This window comes from Muntiacus reevesi, chromosome 5 (genome assembly GCF_963930625.1).
Source record: "Muntiacus reevesi chromosome 5, mMunRee1.1, whole genome shotgun sequence".
Classification (NCBI taxonomy): Eukaryota; Metazoa; Chordata; class Mammalia; order Artiodactyla; family Cervidae; genus Muntiacus; species Muntiacus reevesi.
In genome coordinates this window covers 111,230,109-111,254,413 of record NC_089253.1, presented here as the reverse complement: position 1 = coordinate 111,254,413, position 24,305 = coordinate 111,230,109, and the positions used below count along the sequence as shown (strand labels likewise).

General features: G+C 39.0%; 1 long non-coding RNA gene and 1 other non-coding gene across 2 annotated transcripts in view; one reads left to right on the top strand and one right to left on the bottom strand.

Moving 5' to 3' along the window:
* The window catches only part of LOC136168571 (uncharacterized), a 332,652-nt gene that overhangs the window by 11,033 nt on the left and 297,314 nt on the right, over positions 1 to 24,305 (top strand). The window lies entirely within an intron of this gene.
* Positions 2,026 to 2,129, bottom strand: LOC136170083 (U6 spliceosomal RNA). The gene has a single exon (XR_010663535.1). It is a non-coding gene; the product is annotated as a U6 spliceosomal RNA (small nuclear RNA).

Genomic DNA, 24,305 nt, shown 5'->3' with positions numbered 1-24,305 from the left:
CTGAAGCGACTTAGCAGCAGCAGCAGCAGCATTCTCCTTTCTATCACCATGGGTTAGTTTGTCTAGTTGTGTCTTAAAATCACATAAATGGAACTACACGTCACACCCACTAAAACTAAAGAATTGTACAATATGTATTCTTTTGGGGCGTCCCTGGTGGCTCAGCTGATAAAGAATCCGCCTGCAATTCAGGACATCTGGGTTCGATCCCTGGATTGGGAAGATCCCTTGGAGAAGAGAATGGCTACCCACTCCAGTAATCTGGCCTGGAGAATTCAGTCCATGGGGTTGCAAAAGTCGGACACGACTAAGCGACTTTCATTTCACTTCACTGATTCTTTTACTCTGTGCAGTGTTTTAGAGATTTATCCATGTTGTTGTTAGTAGTTCATTTCCATTTTATTACTGAATAATATTCCTATATACCAATATACAATATTTTTTCAAAACTTCATAATCCTGTTGATGGACATTTGTATATGCTTTCAGTTTTTGGAATAAAGCTACTCTTAACACACTTGGTTAGGTTTTTGTGAATTAATAATATCCTTCTCTTGGGTAAACTAGGGTTGGAATTGCTGGGTCATTAGGTAAGTGTACAATCTTATAAGATCCCAAACAGTTTTCCAAAGAAGCTGTATCACTTTATACTCCTGTGAGTAGCAAAGACACTTCTACCACACACTTGCCAACAGTTGGTGTTGTCAGTCTTTAGTTTTAGCTGTTTGAGTGGGTGTGATGTAGAATTTCAATGTAATTTTAATTAATATTTCCCTGATGATTAATGATATTAGGTATCTTTTCACAAGCTTATTGGCCACTTGTATGCCTACTTTTGTGAAATGTCTGTTCAAGTCATTTGCCCATTTTAAATTGGGTTTTAAAATCCTTTTATTTTTTGTTTGTAGGAGGCCTTTACATATAATGGTATAATTTCTTTATTGGATATAAGAATTTTATCTCTCAGTTTATGGCTTGAATTTTTAATAGACTTTATTTTTTAGAACAGTTTAGATTAGAAGCAAAACTGAGCAGAAATACAGAGAATTATACCTCATGTTGCCACACACGCACACCCTCCCTCCCTATCAACATTCTGCAACCCAAGTCCGTGGTTTACATTAGAGTTTTCTCTTGATGTTGTACATTCAGTGGGTTTAGACATGCAGCCACCGTTATAAAGTCTTACAGAGTAGTTTCAAAGCCCTAAAACAGTTGTTGGATCACACAATAAAAATACGTTTGGGTGGGTACTTGCATGTTCAGTCTTATCCAGCTCTTTGCAACACTATAGACTGCAACCCCATCAGGCTCCATGTCCATGGAATTTTCCGGGTAAGACTACTGGAGTGAGTTGCCATTTCCCCCTTCAGGATCTTCCTGACCCAGGGTTTGAACCCACATCTTTTGTGTCTCCAGCATTGGCAGGCAGATTCTTTAGTCCTGAACCATCTGAGAAGATACGTTTAGTTTCATGAGAAACTGCCAAATTGTCTTCCAAAGTCTGCGTCATTTTGTATTCCCATCAACAATGAATGAGAGTTTCTGTCGCTCCACATGCTCACCAGCCTTTGGTTGCTGTTAGTGTGTTGTGTTTGGGCCATTCTTTTATTTTTTTTTAATTGGAAGATAATTGCTTTACAAAGTTGTGGTGGTTTCTTGGGCCATTTAATGGGTGTGAGGTGGTATCTCATTGTTTTAATTTGTAGTTGGCTAATGATGTATACTCCAGAAGTTGGTGATGGACAGGGAGGCCTGGTATGCTGCGGCCCATGGAGTCACAAAGAGTTGGATGTGACTGAACAACTGAACTGAACTGAATGATGTATAATATTGATCATATTTTTCATATCCTTATTTGCCATGTGTATATCTTCTTGGATGAGGTAGTTGTCAGTTTAGGTTTTTGTCCATTATTTCATTAGATTGTTCTAATTAAAGAATTTGGTATATGTATGTACACATTGTTAATAAATTAACACTATCAAGCTAATTAACATATCTATCACATACTGTTTTTGTCTTAAAAATATGGACTGTTTCTTGAATTTGCACATTATCCTTGTGCGAGGGCTGTGCTAGTCTTCTCTGTATCATTTTAATTTCAGTATACAAGATGCTGAAATTAGTGCTCAAGATTTCTTTTTTTCCATACATTTTTTCCAAGTGTTGCAACACTATTTGTTTAACAAACTTTCCTATCCCATTGAATTGACTTGGCACCAAGTTAATATTCAATTAAACATATATGTGCGGATCTAGTTTTTATTTCACTATACTGTTTTACACACAGACACACATATTTTATGACTGTGTTGTGTAATCCAGGCTGAATTTATTATTATATTTTTATTATAATTATATCCAATTTTAAAATTCAATTAAAAAAACACTGAAACAAAAACATTTTAATGGGTCCATAAAAGCATTGTGGGCCTTGGGCACTGTGTACTGTGCCTGAGAATAATTGGCTGTGGTGGGGATAACGCTAGCACCTGTAGCCATGCCAGGAATGAACCACAGAGACCTATGAAATTTCTCTGTGAGCACAGGCTGGGCTTGCAGCCCCTGAAAGCATCAGTTTCTAGTAGCCTGTGATAGGTTACTTTTAGTACAGTTATTTTCATCATGATATCCCTGACCCTTCAGTAACGTCTTTTAAATATTGAGATTCTGACTTAGTTGGTCTATGGGGAATGAAGGAAAATGTCTTTATTGGTCAGGGTTCTTGGTTGCAAGCAACAGAAGCTGACTTTGGCTGACTGAGTGGAAAAGGAGTTTTATGAAAAGGTATGAGGTAGTTCACAGAATGGTTGGAATGGTTGGAACATTAGACTCAAGGCTAAACTTTTAGGAAGAATGCCCAAAACCACATTCCATGAGCAGGTCTAATGAGGAAAATATTGCCACCACTAAGCCCTACAAGTTACAGTTTACCCCGCTGGAATTCTATGCCAGGAAAGCAGTTATCCTGCTATTGCTCTAGTCATTAGCCCCAGTGTATTATTTGTGCCAAGAATTCAATCTTGCAGCCCCTGTACTGCTAGTACAGAGTGAGAGGTTGAATGTTTCATCAATAATTATGTAAAAACACTTTGTCACATTTAAGACCAACCAAATTGTCTGAAAAGCAGAAAGCGAGAATAGGGAATTTTCCATTTCTCAAGAACTCTTCAAGAAAACAAAAATATTGCATAATACATGTACTCAAGGAGCTCACAGTTTTCTGAAAGAGAAACATATTCACAGCTATTGGTAAAGCCATTCTCTTTAATACACATGAAATGCTGCGGGAGAAGAGAGGAGAAGACAGTTTCAAACAAGGAGTGTTTGAGCCTTAGATCTTGAAGAAGAAGCAGGATTTTAGTTAGCAGAAAATGACACATTCTAGGATAAGCCGAAATAAGCCGAGTTCAACTACACAGTGTATTTGAGGAACTCTGTGAAAGTGGAAGTCGTTCAGTCGTGTCCGACTCTTTGCAACCCCATGGAATATATAGTCTATGGAATTCTCCAGGCTAGAATACTGGAGTGGGTTAGCCATTCCCTTCTTCAGGGCATCTTCCCAACCCAGGGATCGAACTCTCCCACATTGCAGGCAGATTCTTTACCAGCTGAGCCACAGGGGAAGCCCAAGGAACTCTAAGTGTTTACTATGAGTGGTGTAGAGGCTGTGTGGTGAGATGGGAGGCTGAAGAGATGGATGATTATTATAGCCTGTGAGCCTTACTTGAATATGAGCTCCAGAGTTTAATTTTTACTCTGGAAACCCATTGGAAGGTTTTGAAGAACAAGAAGTGATATGGTACTCAACTTCATCATTGTGCTTGAGATGGGTTAATTATCACTTTGGACTAGCTTACTCCAAAGTGCTTTCTGACCACAGGACATGATCACTGGAGAGAGAAAGGCAAGGAGATAGCAAAGAGCGACAAAAAGTACTTTAGGAGTAAGGTAATAAGAACCTGGACCTGGTGGTAATAAAGGGAGTGGGAAAGAATACAGACATTTGAGAGAGTTATTAAAGAAAGAAAACCTGTGTTAGTGTCAAACTGAACATGAGAGTGAGAGAAAGGAGTCCAAAAATTCTCTAGGATGCTTGAGTACAACTGAATCTTCAAAGTTCAGGAAGAGCTGTGGTCCTGAAGTCATTGGATTCACTTGGATGCTTCTGAAAAGAAAATCTGTTCAGCTCTGTTTTATTAAAACAGCTTAAAAAAAAAAAAAAAAAAAAGAACTAGTGGGGAAATGGGGAAATATTTAATCCACCAGGAAGCTTGTCTTTCCTCAACAGATGGAGTTGTAAAGTTTGAACTTGTTCTGGGGCAACCCTCTTCCATAGCAATTAAACCAAGCAAGATGCATAGCCATAAATTTGACTTGAATTGGGAATGTAACCCTCAAGTTCTGTGTGTGAGCACTCAGTCATGTCTGACTCTTTTGTGGCCTCATGGACTGTAGCCTGCCAGACTCCACTGTCTATGGAATTTTCCAAGCAAGAATACTGGAGTGGGTAGCCATTTCCTACTCCAGGGGATTTTCCCAAACTAGGGATCAAATGCGTATCTCTTCTGCCTTCTGCATCGGCAGGCCGGTTCTTTACCCGTAGCACCCCTTGGGAGCCCTAGTGTTTAGTTTGTTCCCCCAGAAGATTCTACTCTAGATATGTTGGTTTTCTCCTTAAAATCACCAATTCTCTTTTTTTATAAGGCTACCATTTTTCACGTCTTCAGCCTGGAGGAATACTAGTATCAAAAAGTGAAGGTTAGAGGGGTTACTAATCTATGAAAAAGATAAAGAATTTTATCTCAGATGAGTTGAGTGTGAATTAAAGGCAAGAAATCTAGGTGCAAATTTCCAGGACTAGGTAAAAAACACAAATCTGAACTCAAAATAGAAATTGGCAATAGAGGTACGGATAGATAGCCCTGGTCAAGAGCTGAGAGTTAAAGTTGCTAAAGGTTCCAATGAAGAATGGATATAGTGAGAGCCAGAGGGCTCTGCTCTGTAAGTTGAAGTTTGGTCACTTTCATGCAGTGCAGAGAGGAAGGAAGAGTGAATGGATCCAAGAGCAAAAGAGGAGGTGAAGATAGATGAAGGAAAATCTAGGAGACTATGGGTTCGGTCCCTGTTTGGGAAGATCCCCTGCAGAAGGGCATGGCAACGAATTTCAGTATTCTTGCCTGGAGAGTCCCATGGACAGAGAAACCTGGTGAGCTACAGTCCACAGAGTAGCCAAGGGCCGGACAGAACTGAAGCAACTTAGCACACCTGCATGTAGCCTCCTGAAAGCAAGGGAAACAGTTTCCAAAAAAAGAAGATGATAATCTATATTGGTTAAAGTTTTTTTTTTAAGTTTAAAGAGTTTGTCTAAAGGGAGGCCAAAAGGAAAACAAAAAAACAGTATAGAATTTAATTAGGCAGGAAGGAGATTCTTACCAGGTCACAGTAACAACTAAGGTTGCAAAATAGATTGCTTGTTTAAAAGAAAAAAGTGTCTGAAGACATATTCTCTCTCTGCTGGGATCTTCAGCAACTCTAACTCTCTGTGTCTGACCAGGACTTTCCAATCTGTATTTATTTTTCTAGTTTCCTTTCTGATTTCATTCTGTTTTCTGTCTACTTACTAGGTTGGAAGAAAATGGGCAGATAGAAGACTACCCATCACTGCAAGAAAGGGTTCAGAAAATGGTCCTACATTAATCATCTGTGATAGACCCAAGCCTATACTTTTCCTGCTGTAACACAGATGAGGACCTTGCTATTTCAGTATTATATTGAAACAGAACCTCTATCGTGGATTGTCTTAAGCATTATAGGAAATAACATAATCATATGATATGGCGCCAGCCCTCAAGATGCTTATCATCTAGTGGGAGAGAAGAGATTGATATTATTCAAACAATGCGCATCACCTGTAAGATTGTAGATGATTGATTTGACTTAAAATTCTATCAAACCAAAGTAAAAATGGTGGGTAACAGGCAGCATCTAGCGATCAACCATTGTTTTCTTGGTTCTATCACCGGTAGGTGGTTTTTTTTTTGACCCGCACTACTTGATATGTGGGGTCTTGGCATGTGGGGTCATAGATCCCGAGCAGAAAAGCCCACTGCAGTGGAAGCACATAGTTTCATCCACTGGACCACTAGAGAAGTCCATCATGAGTATGTAGTATGGTTTCGGATTCCCTAGAAAATTCTACCTGTCAGCCAAAGTGCTGTCTTGAAATTGTGTTGTAAAGTATTCAGACCCATTTCAAATGTAACTCATGTTATCATTGCTGTGATTACACCCCTACAATCTCCTGACCGCCTCCAGTCCCATTCCAAATTTCCTCTTTAGAAAGAGCAGCTCTGGTAATAATTATTACTTGGTCAGTAACCATTTCTGTACCTTTTCTTTCACCTTTAAGTAGGTTTTGGCTTGTTTGAATATTATTAACAATCTGTGAAACAGACCCTGATTTAATTTTGACTCTTGAATCATGCTGTAATGTGATTTTAATTTAACCAGTACCTGCTTTTCGGTCTAGATACACGTTTACCTCACAATAATGGATGATATCATCTCTTCATTGGCATATGCTCTTATTAAAGTTCTCTGTTGTTGAAAGTACCATCTTTTTTGTGGGAAACTATGTAGCAACAGCTCAGCTTGTGTTTGGGGGGGATGGAGGGAATGCTATAGTTCCTCCTTAGCTTATTATAATTAGAGATATTTGTGTGAAAATAGAATCTCTGTTGCCTAAGTGTTGCTCAGCTCCTGGTGATCAGTTCTCACTCACAGGCATCTCCCTTTGTGGTATTATAGTTAGTTGCTGTGGAGATGATTATCCTGTCATGGAGAAAAGAGACTTATGAATTTAAATGAAGAACGAGCAGCAGGAGCAAAAGAACTATGCCAAAAGCTAGCATTTCATCCAATTTAATTTTCTCTTGCCTTTTAAATGTATATTATATCATAAAGTTGGATGTATCGACTTAAATACTACAGTTTCAGGATTAATTATGAATAATGACAGAAGGAAAATTTAAAAGAAAGGCAAAATATAATGCTGACACTTTATACAGAGGCTAGAAGGTGTTCAAGTTAAAGAAAACTTGAAATAATAAACATATACTATTGGGCTTCCCAGGTGGTAAAGAATTCTGCAAATGCATGAGACCCAGAAGACGTGGTTTTGATCCCTGGATCAGGAAGATCCCCTGGAGGAGAAAATGGCAACCCATTCCAGTATTCTTGCTTGGAAAATCCCATGGACAGAGGAGTATAGAGGCTATAGTCCATAGGGTTGCAAAGAGTTGGACAGCTGAGCACATGAACACCACGGTTTAGATAAACAAACTATTTGGACGGTTCTATTGCAGCATCAAAAACCACTTTTCATGAGTTGCTGAAGTAATTTACACATCATTCAACAAGTCGGAAGCCGAATGTTGAAACAGAAAGAAGACAGACTTTGTATGAAGACGGCCTGGATAGAAGTCATTGATTTTTGGCAGGCCACTTGACCTTCTTTCAACTTTATCAATTTAAGCAACTACGAAATTGGAATAAGTTTGTAGAGTTATTTTCTGGGTTGTTCATCTGGTATGGACTCATGTAGCCATATCAGCTATGTACAGCCAATGTCTGTTCTGATTGGTCATTATATTCATTCTGATAGTCAGGGCCCATTCTGTACTAATATTTAATTAGTTATTAAATACTCTGAATGTCATCGATGTTAGTCAGGACAGCAAAGACTATGCTGCAGCTACAGGTTTTTAAATCTAAGTGATTTTACACAATTAAATTATATTTTTTTGCTCTCATTGATTTCAGTATGGATGTGGCAGCCCTCCCTCTTGTGACTAAGCTTTCAATCCAAGGATTTTATAGCAGAAGAGGAATGGAGGAGGCATATTGGCTTTTAACTTCCTTGGCCCTAAAGAGACATATGCTTTTTCTAATTAGTGCATTGGTCAGAACTAGTCACATGGCCCTAAACTATCTGCAAGGGAGGATGGGAAATGCAAAGGCTATGGAATCATTGGTGAGCACTGTCTTTGCCACATCACCCTGTTTTGTGAGGATTAGCTAAGATAATGTATGTAAAGGATTTACAATTGTACCTGAAGAGGCAGTTCAGACCACACAGGCTGATTCGGGTTTAAAGCTTGGTTTGAATGAAGAGTGGGTTGAGATTATTTTCATTTTCACCTGTAACCAAAAAAGAAGCAGAAAAAAGGATACACTTGAAATTGATCAAGAATACAGGGTAGCATACTGGAATGCCAGTGCTTCCACCTGCCTTGTTCCTTATGGAAACAAGTCTCACATTCAGCTCATGTCTCGGCAACCCGTGTAGGGGAGGAATTTGCCAGGTCAGAAGAGCCCAGGACAGAGGTTTGCTACCTCTCCACTGTTTAGGTTGGGCTGGACTGTGGTGATGTGAGGAGTGTTGGGAGAAGTTAACAAGTAAAGGTCCACTCTCTTAGCACAGAGGGATTTCATGCTGAGTTATAGTTGCCTGTTACATAATTTATTCCCTAGTCCCTACATAATTTATCTTTGTGACTGCATCAATTAAAATTTTCCAAGTTCATACTTTATGTCTAAGGTAGAATTATAGTGGATATTACAGTGGATATTATGGGGGGATGCTAAAGAAAAAGAAATTCTAGTCTCTTCTCATAAGGAATTTATAATCTAGGAGGTTAAATTACTATCAGTAAAGAAATGTCAGCTCAATAAAGGGCAAAACTATACCTATGAAGAAAGACAATTTTCAGATAGGGCAACATAAGACTCAAAGATACAGAGAGCAAACTAGTGATTACCAGCGGGGAGAGGGAAGCAGGGGAAAGAGAAAGAGGAGGGTCAATATAGGACTGGAGGACCTTTTAAAAAAGGGTTATTATGGGATTAAATGAAATCATGTGTATGAAACTTTTGAAGACTGGAAAACTCTCTAGAATTTAAAGAATCTTTCACTAAAATATTTTAGAACTAAAAATAGGACAGCATATAATAAGATTGATTTAGAGGTGCAAATGACAAAAAAATACGAAAGGAGAGAATAATTACTAGAAAAGTTAGTAGAAGTCAGGCAGCATTAATTCTTCACGGACAGTTAAATAATATTTCAGTTTAGGTTCAGGTACCAAAGCCAGGAAGTGCAGAGAATTTCAGATCACATTTAATTACTAAACTGACCTTGGAGGATGAAGAAATTCCAGCCCAGTTGCTTTGGAATAGATTACACCGGAAGTAGCCTGTTTGTTGTGGGAATGTAATGTACATGTGATAAACCCTGAAGCTTCCCAGAAATCCCAAGAAGGACTGGGAAGACGGAGCTGAGGTCTTGCCTAGAGAGGGGCTGGTGAGAAAAAAAGTTGCACATTAATATAGCATATCAGTAGATTACGGCAGTATTTACTTATTTATTTATTTTTTTAAATTAAATTTTATTTTATTAGTTGGAGGCCAATTACTTCACAACATTTCAGTGGGTTTTGTCATACATTGACACGAATCAGCCATAGAGTTAGATTACAGTACAACTGCAATCATTTTCTGCATATAGTTCAAATTTTAATATTATGTTGTAAGCATTTTGCCATATTCTGAAATAACATTTTAAATATCATTTGTAATGGACAGAAAAAACATTTCTCAAGTGTTAGATAATGTGACGTTTAGAAGCATACAGTCTTTCATTTAATTTTTATATCTACATGTGCTGCGCTTAGTCCCTCGGTCGTGTCCAGCTCTTTGTGACCCCATGGACTGTAGCCCACCAGGCTCCTCTGTCCATGGGATTCTCCAGGCAGGAATACTGGAGTGGGTTACCATGCCGTCCTCCAGGGGATCTTCCCAACCCAGGGACCGAACCCAGGTTTCCTGCATCGTGGGCAGATTCTTTACTGTCTGAGCCACCAGGTAAACCCACTTTATCACCACTTAACAGACGAAAAACGTGAGGCTTGAAGATATAAAATTCACACAGCAAGTATCTGCTTGAGTCACCATCAAATCCCAGTATGACCGATCTGAAAACCTACCCTCTAACCAACATAGTATACTGCCTTTCCTACTGCCAATGTGCCATCAGTGAATAAATAAATTCCTTTTTAAACTTCAATGTGAGCAGTGCTAAGTTGCTTCAGCTGTGTCCGACACTTTGTGACCCTGAAGCAGGAAGATCGAACCCAGGTTTCCCGCACTGCAGGCAGATTCTTTACCATCTGAGCCACCAGGGAAGCCCAAGAACACTGGAGTGGGTAGCCTATCTCTTCTCCGGGGATTCTTCCCAACCCAGGAATCGAACTGGGGCCTCCTGCGTTGCAGGCAGAATCTTTACCAGCTGAGCTACCAAGGAAGCCCCTAGGTCCATCCATGTTGTCTCAAATAGTAACATTTCATTATTTTATTTATGGTTGAGTAATATTCCACCATAGGCTTCCCAGGTGGCTCAGTGGGTAAAGAATCTGCCTGCAATGCATGAGATGTGGGAGATGCGAGTTCGATTCCTGAGTAGGGGAGATTCCCTGGAGAAGTGCATGGCAACCCGCACCAGTATTCTTGCCTGGAGAATCCCATGGATAGAGGAGCCTGACTGGCTACAGACGATGGGGTCGCAAAGTCACTCACACACGACTGAAGCAACTGAGCATGCAGGCATCCACAGTATTCCACTGTATGTGTATATTACCACGTCTTCTTTATCCATTCATCTACTGATGGGCACTTGGGTTGCTTCCACATCTTGGCTGTGGTAAATAAGGCTATAATAAATATAAGGATGTATATATCTTTTTGAATTAGTGTTTTCATTTTCTTTGGATAAAAACCTAGGAGCAGAACTGTTGGATTTTATGGTAGTTCTATTTTTAATTTTTTGAGGAAACCATATTGTTTTCCACAGTGTCTGCACCAATTTACAGGCACATCAACAATGCACCAGGGTTCCGCTTTTTTCCCCTTCTTGCCAACACTTTTAATTTATTTATTACTCTTTGATAATAGCCATTCTGACAGGTGAGAGGGAGCATCTCACCATGGTTTTGATCTGCATCTTTCTGATGGTTAGTGACGTGGAGCATTTTTTCATGTGCCTGTTGGCCGTTTGTGTGTCTTCTTTTGGAAAAATGTCTATTCACATCTTCTGCTTACTTTTTTTTAAAGCAATGATATATCACTTTCATTTATTTAAAAAAATTTATCAGAGTTGATTTATGATATTGTGTTAGTTACAGCTGTAGAGCAAAGTGAATCAATTATACATATTCAAATATCCACTGTTCTTAATATTCTTTTCCCATATAGCTCTGCCTCCTTTTTCTTTTTTTTTTGCTCTGCCTCCTTTTAATGGGGCTGTTTGTTTTCCTGATGTTGAGTTGTATGATTCTTTGTATATTTTGGGAATTAATCCCATATCAGATATATTATTTGCAAATATCTTCTCCCATTCAGTAGATGGCCTTTCCATTTTGTTGACAGTTTCTTTTTGCTGTGTAAAAGCCTTTTAGTTTGATGTAATCCCATTTGTTTATTTTTGCGTTTGTTTTCCTTGCCTAAGGAGACGTATCCCCCCAAATATTTTTCCCCCAAATGTTATTAAGATATTAAGACCAATATCAGAGATTGTACCATTTTTTATTTTAGGAGTTTTATGATTTAAGTTCTTACATTTAAGTCTTTAATCCATTTGAATTTATTTCTGTGCATGGTGTGAGAGAGTAGTCCACTTTAATTCTTTTGCATCTAACTATCAAGTTTTCCCAACACTATTTATTGAAGAGACTATCTTTTCCACACTGTATATTCTTGCCCCCTTTGTTATAAATTGCCCATATAAATGTGGGTACATTTCTGGGCTCTCTACCTGTTCCACTGATCTGTGTGTCTGTTTTCGTGACAATATCATACTGTTTTGGTGACTAGCTTTGTACTATAGCTTGTTATAAAGAAGCAAGATACCTCCAGTTTTGTTCTCCTTTCTTGTTTGTTTTGGCTATTCAGGTCTTTTGTGTTTCCATACAAATTTTAGAATTATTTGTTCTAGTTCTGTGAAAAGCTTCATTGGTGTTTTGATAGATTTTGCATTGAAACTATAGATTTCTTTAGGTAATATGGTCTTTTTAACAATATTAGTTCTTTTAATCCAAAAGCATGGAAATATTCTTTCCATCTATTTGCTTCATCTTACATTTCCTTCCTGAGTGTCTTATAGGTTTTAGAATACGGGTTTTTTACCTTTTCAGTTAGATTTATTCCTAGGTATTTTATTCTTTTTGATGAGACTGTACATGGAAGTTTTTAATGTAAACTGACTCTCTTACGTATTTGTTTATTTAAAATTCTTTTTTCCCCAGTTTTATTGAGAAATCATTGACATACATCACTGTATAAGTCTAAGGCATTCAGCAGGATAGTTCTATTTATACATATAATGAGATAATAACCACAATAGAGTCAGCTAACATTCATCTTCTCATACAGATACAATAAAAAGGAAAGAAAGAAGGAAAAAAATGAAAAGGAAAAAGAGTTTCTCCTTGTGATGAGAATTCATAGAATTACTCTCTTGACAACGTTCCTTCATTACATACAGCAGTGATGTGATAGTTGTCATGGTCATGTTGTACATCGCATCCCTAGTACTTATTTATCTTATGAACGGGAGTTTTTACCCTTTGACCACCTTCTGCCAATCTCCCCTTCCTCCCACCCCCTGCCTCTGGTAAACTATTTTAGGTATACAGCAAAGCAATTCAGCAAAAAAATGGCAAATCCACTATACTTCCCAAAGAGTGATTTTTCTTAATAATAATTGTTAATAAATAAAATTTTAAAAAATACTTTGTGTATTTATTTATGGTTTCGGAGAAATAAAAACCTGCCAGGATTTAGTAAATAATGTCTAGAAAATATGTATAGCTCATAATAAAGAAGTAAGTTTATTCGGTGAAAAGCAATTTAAATGTTTCTTGGATGTACTAAAATTACTTGAAACTAGTGACACTTTTTTGGTAAATAGTGCAATGCTACCTTAACTGTGCCTGTTCAACACACTGAGGCACAGAATCTACGAGAGAGCTACCTGAATTTCTAACTTTGGATAAAACTACCCATAGAACAAATGTGTGTAGAATGTGAAAATTAGTAGCACATGACAAAATTTTATTATATTAAGGGCATAGGTTTTTGAGTTAGAAAAAAATATTGAATTTATAACAAGTTCTGTCACTTCCTAGCTATTTAATTTGAGGGTGAGGGGGCAGTTGCTTAACCTCCTTCAGTGTCATTTCCTAAATTATAAAATAGGGATGCTTATATTCACCTGCCACCAGAGCATAAGACTTAAAGGAAAATATGCATCTAAAATGACTAGATATAATACATAGCTAATAAGTGTTACCTATTTTATCATCCAGCATGTTCCTGATGGATAAGACTCGTCATTCTAGACTCATCATAATTTGCTTACTTACAACAAGTTGTCATTCTCACTGAAGGTACTACTAGGTGTGAAGTAAACAATCTGTAGTTTGTGATTTTCAGTTAATAGTAATACAAGCTAGTCTCCTGAGAAGAAAAAAGAAAATGGAGACTAAAGGTGAAGGCAGTAGAATAAAAAATAACTTTTAGAGAATTTTGAGGAAATTAATTGTTTCAAGGATGACATTTAGATATGGGCAGGGAATTTTGTGTTTTGGGTGGACACAGTTTACCACTAAACCCTTTAAAGTATTTTAATAGCCTCACAATCTGTTAAATAGCTATATGATTTTAATTTTTACATATTTTATGCAGCAAAATAAATCGCCATTTAAGTGCTTTTTGATGTGTGAAGTAATGGACTTTTTAATTGCCATAGTAAGTGTCCTTAATTTAGTGAAATCTCTCCCCTGTCTGTTGATGATTTTGCTCTTTGATAAGGCAGAGAAAATTAATTTGCTTGCTGGTAATCATCTTTTATAAGCATGGTGATAAGGGATTCAAGAATGATATGCAAATAGATATATATGGAGATTTATATGAGCTGTATCAGGTAAAAAATTCTCTTTATAAGTGGCAATTGAATTTATCTTACGGAGGGAATTGTCTTACTTTAAGAAATCCTTCAATCAGCTGCTTAGGGTGAAATGTGAGAATCTCAGCAGAGTCAGGAGGAGACAAAACAAAGAACAAAAGAGGTACAATACTGCTTAGTATGGGAAAGGAATGATGTCCAGAGAAGCCAGAAGGAGAGAGGCTGAAGAAGGCAAGAGGATGGCTTGCCAAGATAAGTCATCTGTTGGCTAAGAGATGCTTATTGAACTTGGGCTCCTACCCTCCAGAAACTGAGAGATAGGGGTTGTATCTTTTCTGATGACTACATTTCAGAGAGATGGCTCCCATGTCTGTGAAAAACACATTCTTGAGTGTAGAAGACAGATTTCAAAGAGACAGGGAAAGAATTTATAATTGCAAGTCCTTTTAAAAAGTAAATGCTCTAAGGCAGAAATCACAACATTGTAAAAATTGAAAAAAAAAAAAAAAAAAAGAGCCCACTCATTGGAGAAGACCTGGATACTGGGAAAGATTGAAGGCAGGAGGAGAAGGGGATGACAGAACGATGGGTGGCATTACCGACTCAATGGACATGAGTTTGAGCAAGCTCCAGGAGATGGTGAAGGACAGGGAAGCCTGGTGTGCTGCAGTCTGTAGGGTCGCAGAGAGTAGGACACGACTGAGCTACTGAACAACAACTGGTCGCTCAGTGGTAAAGAATCAGCCTGCCACGCAGGAGACTCGCATTGGATCCCTGGCTCAGGAATATCCCTTGAAGAAGGAATGGTTACTCACTCCAGTGTTCTTGCCTGGGAAATCCCATGGACAGAGGAGCCTGGCAGGCTACAGTCCATGGGGTCGCAAAAGAGTTGGACACGACTTAGTGACTAAACAACAACAACAATCCCTATTTCGACGGGCAGGATGACCCTAGCTGACATATCCTATGTATGTTAAGCACTCCTGGTTTTGATTAAACTTCATAGTTAACACTTCAGCATATTTGAAGAGTTATTGGGAGAAAGAATCCTCTTAAATTAGTATGCTTACACAATTAAATTTTGCCTTAATTCTCTGCAACATTATACGAATTTGCCCATGTCTTTTAAACTTTCAAATTTTTGGCATAAAGTTCTTCATAATATATATTTATTATTTAAAATTCACAAGTGGCCTTTATTTCACAAAATTTATATCCTTTAGAAGAGTTTTTTATACAATTTTTGCTGTATGATTCTATTTAAAGAGAAAATATAGACAAATGCACAAATTATGTCTTTAAGCTACTTCTTTAACTTTGAGGAAATGTAAAGGTAGAAAAGTATTAGTTCAAGAGCCTGAGTTACTTATTTACTTATTTGGCTGCACCGGGTCTTAGTTGTGGCATGTGGAATCTTCTGTCTTCGTTGCAGCTTGTGGGTTCTTTTAGTCGTGGCAAGTGGGATCTAGTTCCCCAACCAGGGATGGAACCCAGGACGCTTGCATTGGAAGTGCAGAGTCTTAACCTTTGGGCCACCAGGGAAGTCCCAAGAGTACACTTATATTGCCTGAACTTGGATTTTCCCATTTGCTTGGATATATGTTACACCTAAGTGAGTTTCTGAATTATCTGTTACCTTGCTCTGGTAAAATAATTTTATTAACTTTCTAATGTCTGTAGTAACCATAATTGTGTCTGCTTTTCCATCCGATATGCTTATTTGTTCTTTCTTAACCCATATCAATAGGTGTGTATCAATTTTTAATTTTTTTCAAACAAATATCTGGCTTTGTTGATACTATTAAATTTTATTTTGTATTTCCTTATTTTTTTCCATATTATTAACTTTGTTATTTTTTCCCTTCTCCTTGTTTGGATTTATGTTGCTATAATTTTTTCCAACATCTTGAGAAATCTGCTTAGCTCATACATTTTCAGCAATTTAAATTTTATAATTTTTGCAATTAAACCTGTAAATTTTCTTTTTGAAACTTAGAAGTATCCTCTAAGTTTTGATTCATGGCATTTAAAAATGTCCATATCTATTTCTTTTTTGACCCATGAGTTATTTAGAAGTGTATTTCTTAATTGCTAGTTATCATTTTTAAATTATTGATTTCTAGCATAGCTGTATAATATTTCAGTCTTTTGAAATTTATGATGACTTGCTTTATGGCCCAGTATATGGAGAATATTTGTAAATGTTTCTCGTGTCTTACAAAAATATTGGGTTAGCCTAAAAGTGTGTTCAGGTTTTTCCCCATAACATCGTATGGAAAAACCCGAATGCACTATTTGGCCAACCCAATAACATGTAGTCGATGGTTGTTGGGTCCAGTGTTCTGTACACGTTGATTATATTTTGTTTGTTAATGTTATTCAGATCTTCCATCTGTTCAGTTCATCTGTTCAGTCGTGTCCGACTCTTTGGACCCCATGGATTGCAGCATGCCAAGCCTCCCTGTCCATCACCAACTCCCAGAGTTTACTCAAACTCATGTCCATTGGGTCGGTGATGCCATCTAACCATCTCATCCTCTGTCGTTACCTTCTCCTCATGCCTTCAATCTTTCCCAGCAACAGGGTCTTTTCCAATGAGTCAGTTCTTCACATCAGCTGGCCAAAGTACTGGAGTTTCTGCTTCAGCATCAGTCCCTCCAGTGAATATTCAGTACTGATTTCCTCTGGGATTGATGGATTGGATCTCCTTGCCATCCAAGGGCCTCTCAAGAGTCTTCTCCAACACCACAGTTCAAAAGCATCAATTCTTCAGCAGTCAGCTTTCTTTATAGTCCAACTGTCACATACAAACATGACTGTGAGGCTGTCACGGCTAATGCCATGGCAGGCAGCCTAGAGTAGGAGTAGACCTGGTTTCCCGGGGTAACATAATTATCAGGCCTCCTGGAGCCAGCCAATCAGCATATGCCTAGCCAGAAGAAAGGGAACCTATCAGGGGAAAGCTGAAAGCCCCATGTAGGGCCAACAAAAATTACCTTGCAACTGTGTAACCAATCCGCTTACGCCAACTACCCACTGTGTAACCAATCCGATTGCGCCAACTACCTGCTGCTGGTTTTGACCTAATAAATACCTGAGAGAACTGGGGCTCGCGGCCTTTCGTCCTCACACACCTGGTGAGGGCGGGAGGCCCTGGCTCGAGTCACTAATAAATTCCCCTATTGCGAGTTGCATTGTTTCGAGGAGTCTTCTTTCCCGACCTGGGACTCGGACTACGGGCAGAACAGACTGCTGGAAAAACCATAGCCTTGACTGGACGGACCTTGGTTGGCAAAGTAATTTCTCTCCTTCTTAATAAGCTGTCTAGGTTGGTCATAACTTTTCTTCCAAGGAGTAAACATCTTTTAATCTCATGGCTGCAGTCACCATCTGCAGTGATTTTGGAGCCCCCCAAAAAATAAAGTCTCTCTCTGTTTCCACTGTATCCCCATCTATTTGCCATGAAGTGATGGGACCAGATGCCATCATCTTAGTTTTATGAATGTTGTTTTAAGCCAACTTATTAACTCTCCTCTTTCATTTTCATCAAGAGGCTCTTTAGTTCTTCTTTACCTTCTGCCATAAGGGTGGTGTCATCTGCATATCTGAGGTTGTTGATATTTCTCCTGGCAATCTTGATTCCAGCTTGTGCTTCATCCAGTCCAGCATTTCTCATGATGTACTCTGCATATAAGTTAAATAAGCAGGGTGACAATATACAGCCTTGACGTACTCCTTTCCCGATTTGGAACCAGTCTGTTGTTTTATGTCTAGTTCTAATTGTTGCTTCCTGACCTGCATACAGATTTCTCAAGAGGCAGGTCAGGTGGTCTGGTATTCCCATCTCCTTAAGAATTTTCGAGTTTGTTGTGATCCACACAGTCAAAGGCTTTGGCATAGTCAATAAAGCAGAAATAGATGTTTTTCTGGAACTCTTTCTTTTTCTATGATCCAAAGGATGTTGGCAATTTGATCTCTGGTTCCTCTGCTTTTTCTAAACCCAGCTTGAACATCTGGAAGTTCATGATTCACGTATTGTTGAAGCCTGGCTTGGAGAATTTTGAGCATTACTTTGCTAACGTGTGAGATGAGTGCAATTGTGTGGTAGTTTGAGCATTCTTTGACGTTGCCTTTCTTTGGGATTGGAATGAAACTGACCTTTTCCAGTCCTGTGGCCACTGCTGAGATTTCCAAGTTTGCTGGCATATTGAGTGCAGCACATTCACAGCATCATCTTTTAAGATTTGAAACAGCTCAACTGGAATTCCGTCATCTCCACTATCTTTGTTTGTAGTGATGCTTCCTAAGGCCTATTTGACTTCACATTCCAGGATGTCTGACTCTAGGTGAGTGATCACACCATCATGGTTATCTGGGTGGTCAAGATCTTCTTGCCACCTCTTTTTAATATCTTCTGCTTCTGTTAGATTCCTACCATTTCTGTCCTTTATTGAGCCCATCTTTGCATGAAATGTTCCCTTGGTATCTCTAATTTTCTTGAAGAGATCTCTAGTCTTTCCCATTCTATTGTTTTCCTCTATTTCTTTGCATTGATCACAGGGGAATGCTTTCTTATCTCTCCTTGATATTCTTTGGAATTCTGCATTCAAATGAGTATACATTTCCTTTTCTCCTTTGCCTTTAGCTTCCCTTCTTTTCTCAGCTATTTGTAAGGCCTCTTCAGACAACCATTTTTCCTCTTTGCATTTCTTTTTCTTGCGGATGGTCTTGATCCCTGCCTCCTGTACAATGTCACGAACCTCCATCCATAGTTCTTCAGGCACTCTGTCTATCAGATCTAATCCCTTAAATCTATTTCTCACTTCCACTGTATAGTCATAGGGGATTTGATTTAGGTCATACCTGAATGTTCTAGTGGTTTTCCCTACTTTCTTCAATTTAAGTCTGAATTTGGCAATAAGGAGTTCATGATCTGAGGCACAGTCAGCTCCCGGTCTTGTTTTTGCTGACTGTATAGAGCTTCTCCACTTTTGACTGCAAAGAGTATAATCAGTCTGATTTTGGTGTTGACCATCTGGTGATGTCCATGTGTAAAGTCTTCTCTTGTGTTGTTGGAAGAGGGTGTTTGCTATGACCAGTGTGTTCTCTTGGTAAAACTCTATTAGCTTTTGCCCTCCTTCATTCTGTACTCCAAGGCCAAAATTGCCTGTTATTCCAGGTGTTTTTTGACTTCCTACTTTTGCATTCCAGTCCCCTATAATAAAGAGGACATCTTTTTTGAGTGTTAGTTCTAGAAGGTCTTGTAGGTCTTCATAGAACCGTTCAACTTCAGCTTCTTCAGCATTACTAGTCAGGGCATAAATGGATTCCGGTGATATTGAATGGTTTGCCTTGGAAATGAACAGAGATCATTCTGTCATTTTTGAGATTGCATCCAAGTATTGCATTTCGGACTCTTTTGTTTACTACAATGGCTACTCAATTTCTTCTAAGGGATTCTTGCCCACAGTAGTAGATATAATGGTCATCTGAGTTAAATTTACCCATTCTAGTCCATTTCAGTTCACTGATTCCTAAAATATCGATGTTCACTCTTGCCATCTCCTGTTTGACCACTTTCAATTTGCCTTGATTCATGGACCTAATATTCCAGGTACCTATGCAATATTGCTTTTTATAGCCTCAGACCTTGCTTCCATTACCAGTCACATACACAACTGGGTGTTGTTTTTGCTTTGGCTCCATCTCTCCATTCTTTCTGGAGTTATTTCTCCACTGATCTCCAGTAGCATATTGGGCAACTACTGACCTGGGGAGTTCATCTTTCAGTGTCCTATCTTTTTGCCTTTTCATACTGTTCGTGGTGTTCCCAAGGCAAGAATACTGAAGTGATTTGCCATTCCCTTCTCCAGTGGACCACATTCTGTCAGACCTCTCCACCATGACCCATCCGTCTTGGGTGGCCCTTCACGGCATGGCTCATAGTTTGATTGAGTTAGACAAGGCTGTGGTCCATGTGATCAGATTGGTTAGTTTTCTGTGATCGTGGTTTTCAGTCTGTGCCCTCTGATGGAGGATAAGAGTCTTATGGAAGCTTCCTGATGGGAGACGCTGACTGAGGGGGAAACTGGGTCTTGTTCTGATGGGTGGGGCCATGTTCAGTAAATTTTTAATTCAATTTTCTGTTGATGGGTGGAACTGTGTTCCCACCCTGCTATTTACCTGAGGCCAAACTATGGTGGAGGTAATGAAAATAATGGCAATCTCCTTCAAAAGATCCCATGCATGTACTGCTATACTCAGTACCCCCAGCCCTGCAGCAGGCCACCACCGACCCACACCTCCGCTGGAGATTCCCGGACACTCACAGGCAAGTCTGGGTCAGTCCTTCTATAGTCTACTCTAATTCTTTGGCTTCATTTTCCAGCAAAATTGGTAAATTTGTGGATTCAGAAGCCCAGTGATCACATTTGTTATGTGACAAAGTTACGTTATTTGAGATAAATGTTATATAAGAAGAAATTTAATTTCTCAACCAATGATGTAATAATATGAGTGATGAAATATTTATAATGTTCATCTATAAAAATTAAAAGCATTCAGGATAACTTTTTTGGAGGGTTATAAATTGCACTGTTATCTTTTAAGCTTTGGGGGCAAAAATATTAACAGGGGGGCAAACAGGAGTGATACACAGTTGCCCCAATTATCTGGCATAGATATTCGGAGCATATGGCCCTGTACACTCTGATTCTTTTTTCTCCAATTATTTATTTCTTTTGAATTCACTCTCATTGTGTCTTTCCAGTCTTAGCACATTTCAATGAAGCTGCCCTACTCATACAAAGCTTCTGTTAATAGAACTTAGCCTCTGATGTTAGCTTCTTAGTATGTCACTCATTCCATCTGCATATTCCTCTTTCAACTGGCTTGAGCTGCCCTTTTCAGCTCCTCTCTCTAACTTTGCTTGATTACCTGTTTTTTTGATGTGCTTCTCTGACTCACACACTTTACTTTTCTTCAGATAGTAACTGTGAGTCACAGCCCCTACCCCACCCCTCACCCCCTCCACCCAGGGCCTGTGGAACTGTTCAGACAGAACTAATTCCCACCAGGCCTTCCCATCAGAAGAGGGGAATATTGTGTTGGGTTCATGCATCAGTCCAGATACACTCTGCTCCTGGTTCTTGGATAAAGATTTCCCCAGCAACCTCCAACTCCCAGATGTCTGTCTGCTCTACCACAGAGTTCATAGTTCATCACGGTTTTTGCACTTGACTTTCAGTTCTGGCCTCTCAAGTTGATTTATCTCCTTTCTTTCTCCCTCTGGCAAGCGCCAGTGGATGAGGCTTAATAATAATCCTAGTATGCCCTTAATGACTATTCTCTCTGCTTCTATTTCCTGGTTTTTAAAAAGGCACAACATATAAAATGACTCATTGGGTAAAGAATCTGCTCCACTGATGCAGGAGACACAAGAGACACAGGTTCGATTCCTGGATCGGGAATACCCCTGGAGAAGGAAATGGCAATCCACTCCAGTATTCTTGGATGGAAAAATCCCATGGACAGAGGAGCCTGGTGGGCTAAAGAGTCGGACATAAGTATGCATATAAACTCAAAATATATAAAAAGGAATGAAGCATGAATGAAATTTGAAGACACAATGCTAAGTGAAATAAACCAGACACAAAGGGACAATATTGTATGATTCCACTTGTATGTGGTACATAGAGCAGTTAAATTCATAGAGACAGAAAGTCGTTTAGAATTTGCTAGGGGTTTGGGTTAGGGGCAATAGAGAATTATTGCATAAAGTTTATAGGGTTTCTGTTTGGAGTAATCAAAAATTTCAGAAATAGTTGTAATGGTTTGTGCAGTGTGGTAGATGTAATTAATGCCACTAAATTGTGCACTTAACAGTGGTTAAAATGATGTGTTTCATGTCATATATAATTTACCTCACTAAAACAAAACAGCACAATAATAGCTCCTTGACCTTTTTCAGCATCCTCCAGGGTTGTTTCCTTTTCATCTGCCTCTTAAACATTAGGATTCAGCAGTTTTGGTTCTTGGTTCTCTCTCTCCTTTCATCGTCCTGCCTTCTTCCTCTGGGGAATCTCATTTAGTTTGCTAATGAGGACTAAACCTATATTTTTAGCCTAATCTCTCTCCGATGTGGCAGACCTGGGTTATTGTGATTACAGGAAATTTCCACCTGGATGTTCCAATAGCTCTTCAATCTCATCATTCCCCTACTCAGCTCATCTTCTTCCTCCCAAAGCAGTTTATCCTTCTGTCTGTCCTTAGCCTTCTGTTTTCTACAGCCATGTTTCCCAAACCCAACATTCAGGTGTTTTCCCCTTTCCCCCATTTCCAGTCTCTCATTAAGTCCTATCTTTCTTTCTTTGCCTTGTGCAATGCCCCACCACATACCCTACAGCAAAGTTAGGCTGCTAGTCTGGCCCTAACTTGAATTCTGTGCCTTTGGAAATCTCCTGACTGGAGAGATTTGATCTTTTCTCTCTTCACCCTCAAATGACCTGCTCTGTCTACCTCAAGACCCGGGTGAAAGTTCACCTTTTTGGAAGGCTGTCTCTTACCTCCTCTTTGCAATCTCCCTTTCTTTAGCGCAGTCATCCTTCTGTCCCTCCTGCCTAGGGAAAATTTTTCTCCCAAATCAGCATAAATGAAATCATTTTACAAGGCATGTTGCAATTCATGGCAATTGTTTGTTTACATGTCTGACAGTGTCCTCCACTAGACTCTAATCTTCGTCGAGAGGGGAGCTGTGTCCAACTCCCAGCCAGGACCCTGGTCCATGGTAGGTGCTCCTTAAAGACCTACAGTGTCTCCCTATATAAACTTGAGAAAATTAGACATTTTTTCTTTTACTTTTCAACAAGCTTTTGTTAAAAAAAAAAAATTCTTCCAATATGGACCATTCTTAAAGCATCCACTGAATTTGCCATAACATCACTTCACCCCATGCCTTGACTCCTTGGCTTCGAGGCACACAGGACAACAGCTCCCCAGCCAGGGATTGAACCTACATTCCCCACACCAAAAGATGAAGTCCCAACCACTGGACTGCCAGGGAAGTCCCATAGGCATGTTTTCAACACTTCAGATTCAAACACTTTTCAGAAAAGTCAGTTCACTTTGCGCTTTATTCTCTCTTTTCTGTTCAATGTTACTAAGTGACTGTCCCCTAATTGCTCAGAGCATTGTGGTATTTTCCTCCAATTTTTTTTGTGTGTGTGTCTGTGTGTGGCTGCTCCAGATAATTTCCTGATAGTTCTTATTTCATATTTTAGTGATTTTAAGCTTGGTAAAGTTTAAAAGGTTAGGAGCACATCTAAAGATGGATATTGTAATACAACCTGGATAAAACCTAAGGAGTGAAAGAAAAATCCTATGGGATCCCTCAAAGTAGCGCTTCAGAGTGTTTAAATAAATCACATGTGTTTTAAAAATTATAATGACCTGCAATTAATTTTACTTTTTAAAAATGATGGGTCTTTTTGTACTATAATTAGAGACTGTAGGACTTCAAAGCAGATTTGGAATTAACGTTTCTGAATAAATGTTATCCAGTAAGAGACTCAGACTCTTCATTATTTCAGTCTTCTTATTACTAGTTTACTTTTGATCTGTTGCAAATAGCATAGCTTCTATATCAGTCACGGTTCTCCAGAGAAACACAACTTGTAAATATATATTAGAACTAATCCATATGTTTTTCCAGTAGTCATGTATGGATGTGACAGTTGGAGTATAAAGAAAGCTGAGTGCCAAAGAATTGATGCTTTTGAACTATCACAGACTCTTGAGAGTCCATTGGACTGCAAGGAGGTCCATCCTAAAGGAGATCAGTCCTGAGTATTCATTGGAAAGACTGATGTTGAAGTTGAAACTCCAATACTTTGGCCACCTGATGTGAAGAGCTGACTTGACTCATTGGACCCTGATGCTGGGAAAGATTGAGGGCAGGAGGAAAAGGGGACAACAGAGGATGAGATGGTTGGATGGCATCACCAATCCAATGGACATGAGTTTGGGTAAACTCTGGGAGTTGGTGATGGACAGGGAGTCCTGGCGTCCTGCAGTCCATGGGGTCTCAAAGAGTTGAACAAGACTGAGTAACTGAACTGAACTGAATTGATCTACCTGGAGATAGAATCAGATTCTGCAGGTTAGGGGCTCAGTCTGACAAGACTGTTCATCCCCACCCCCTAGTTTAGATGCCCATCTCAAGTCTAGGTTGTTACCTGTACTTCCGACCAACTGGATGAAAATCAAAGGTTCCCTCTACTCTCTT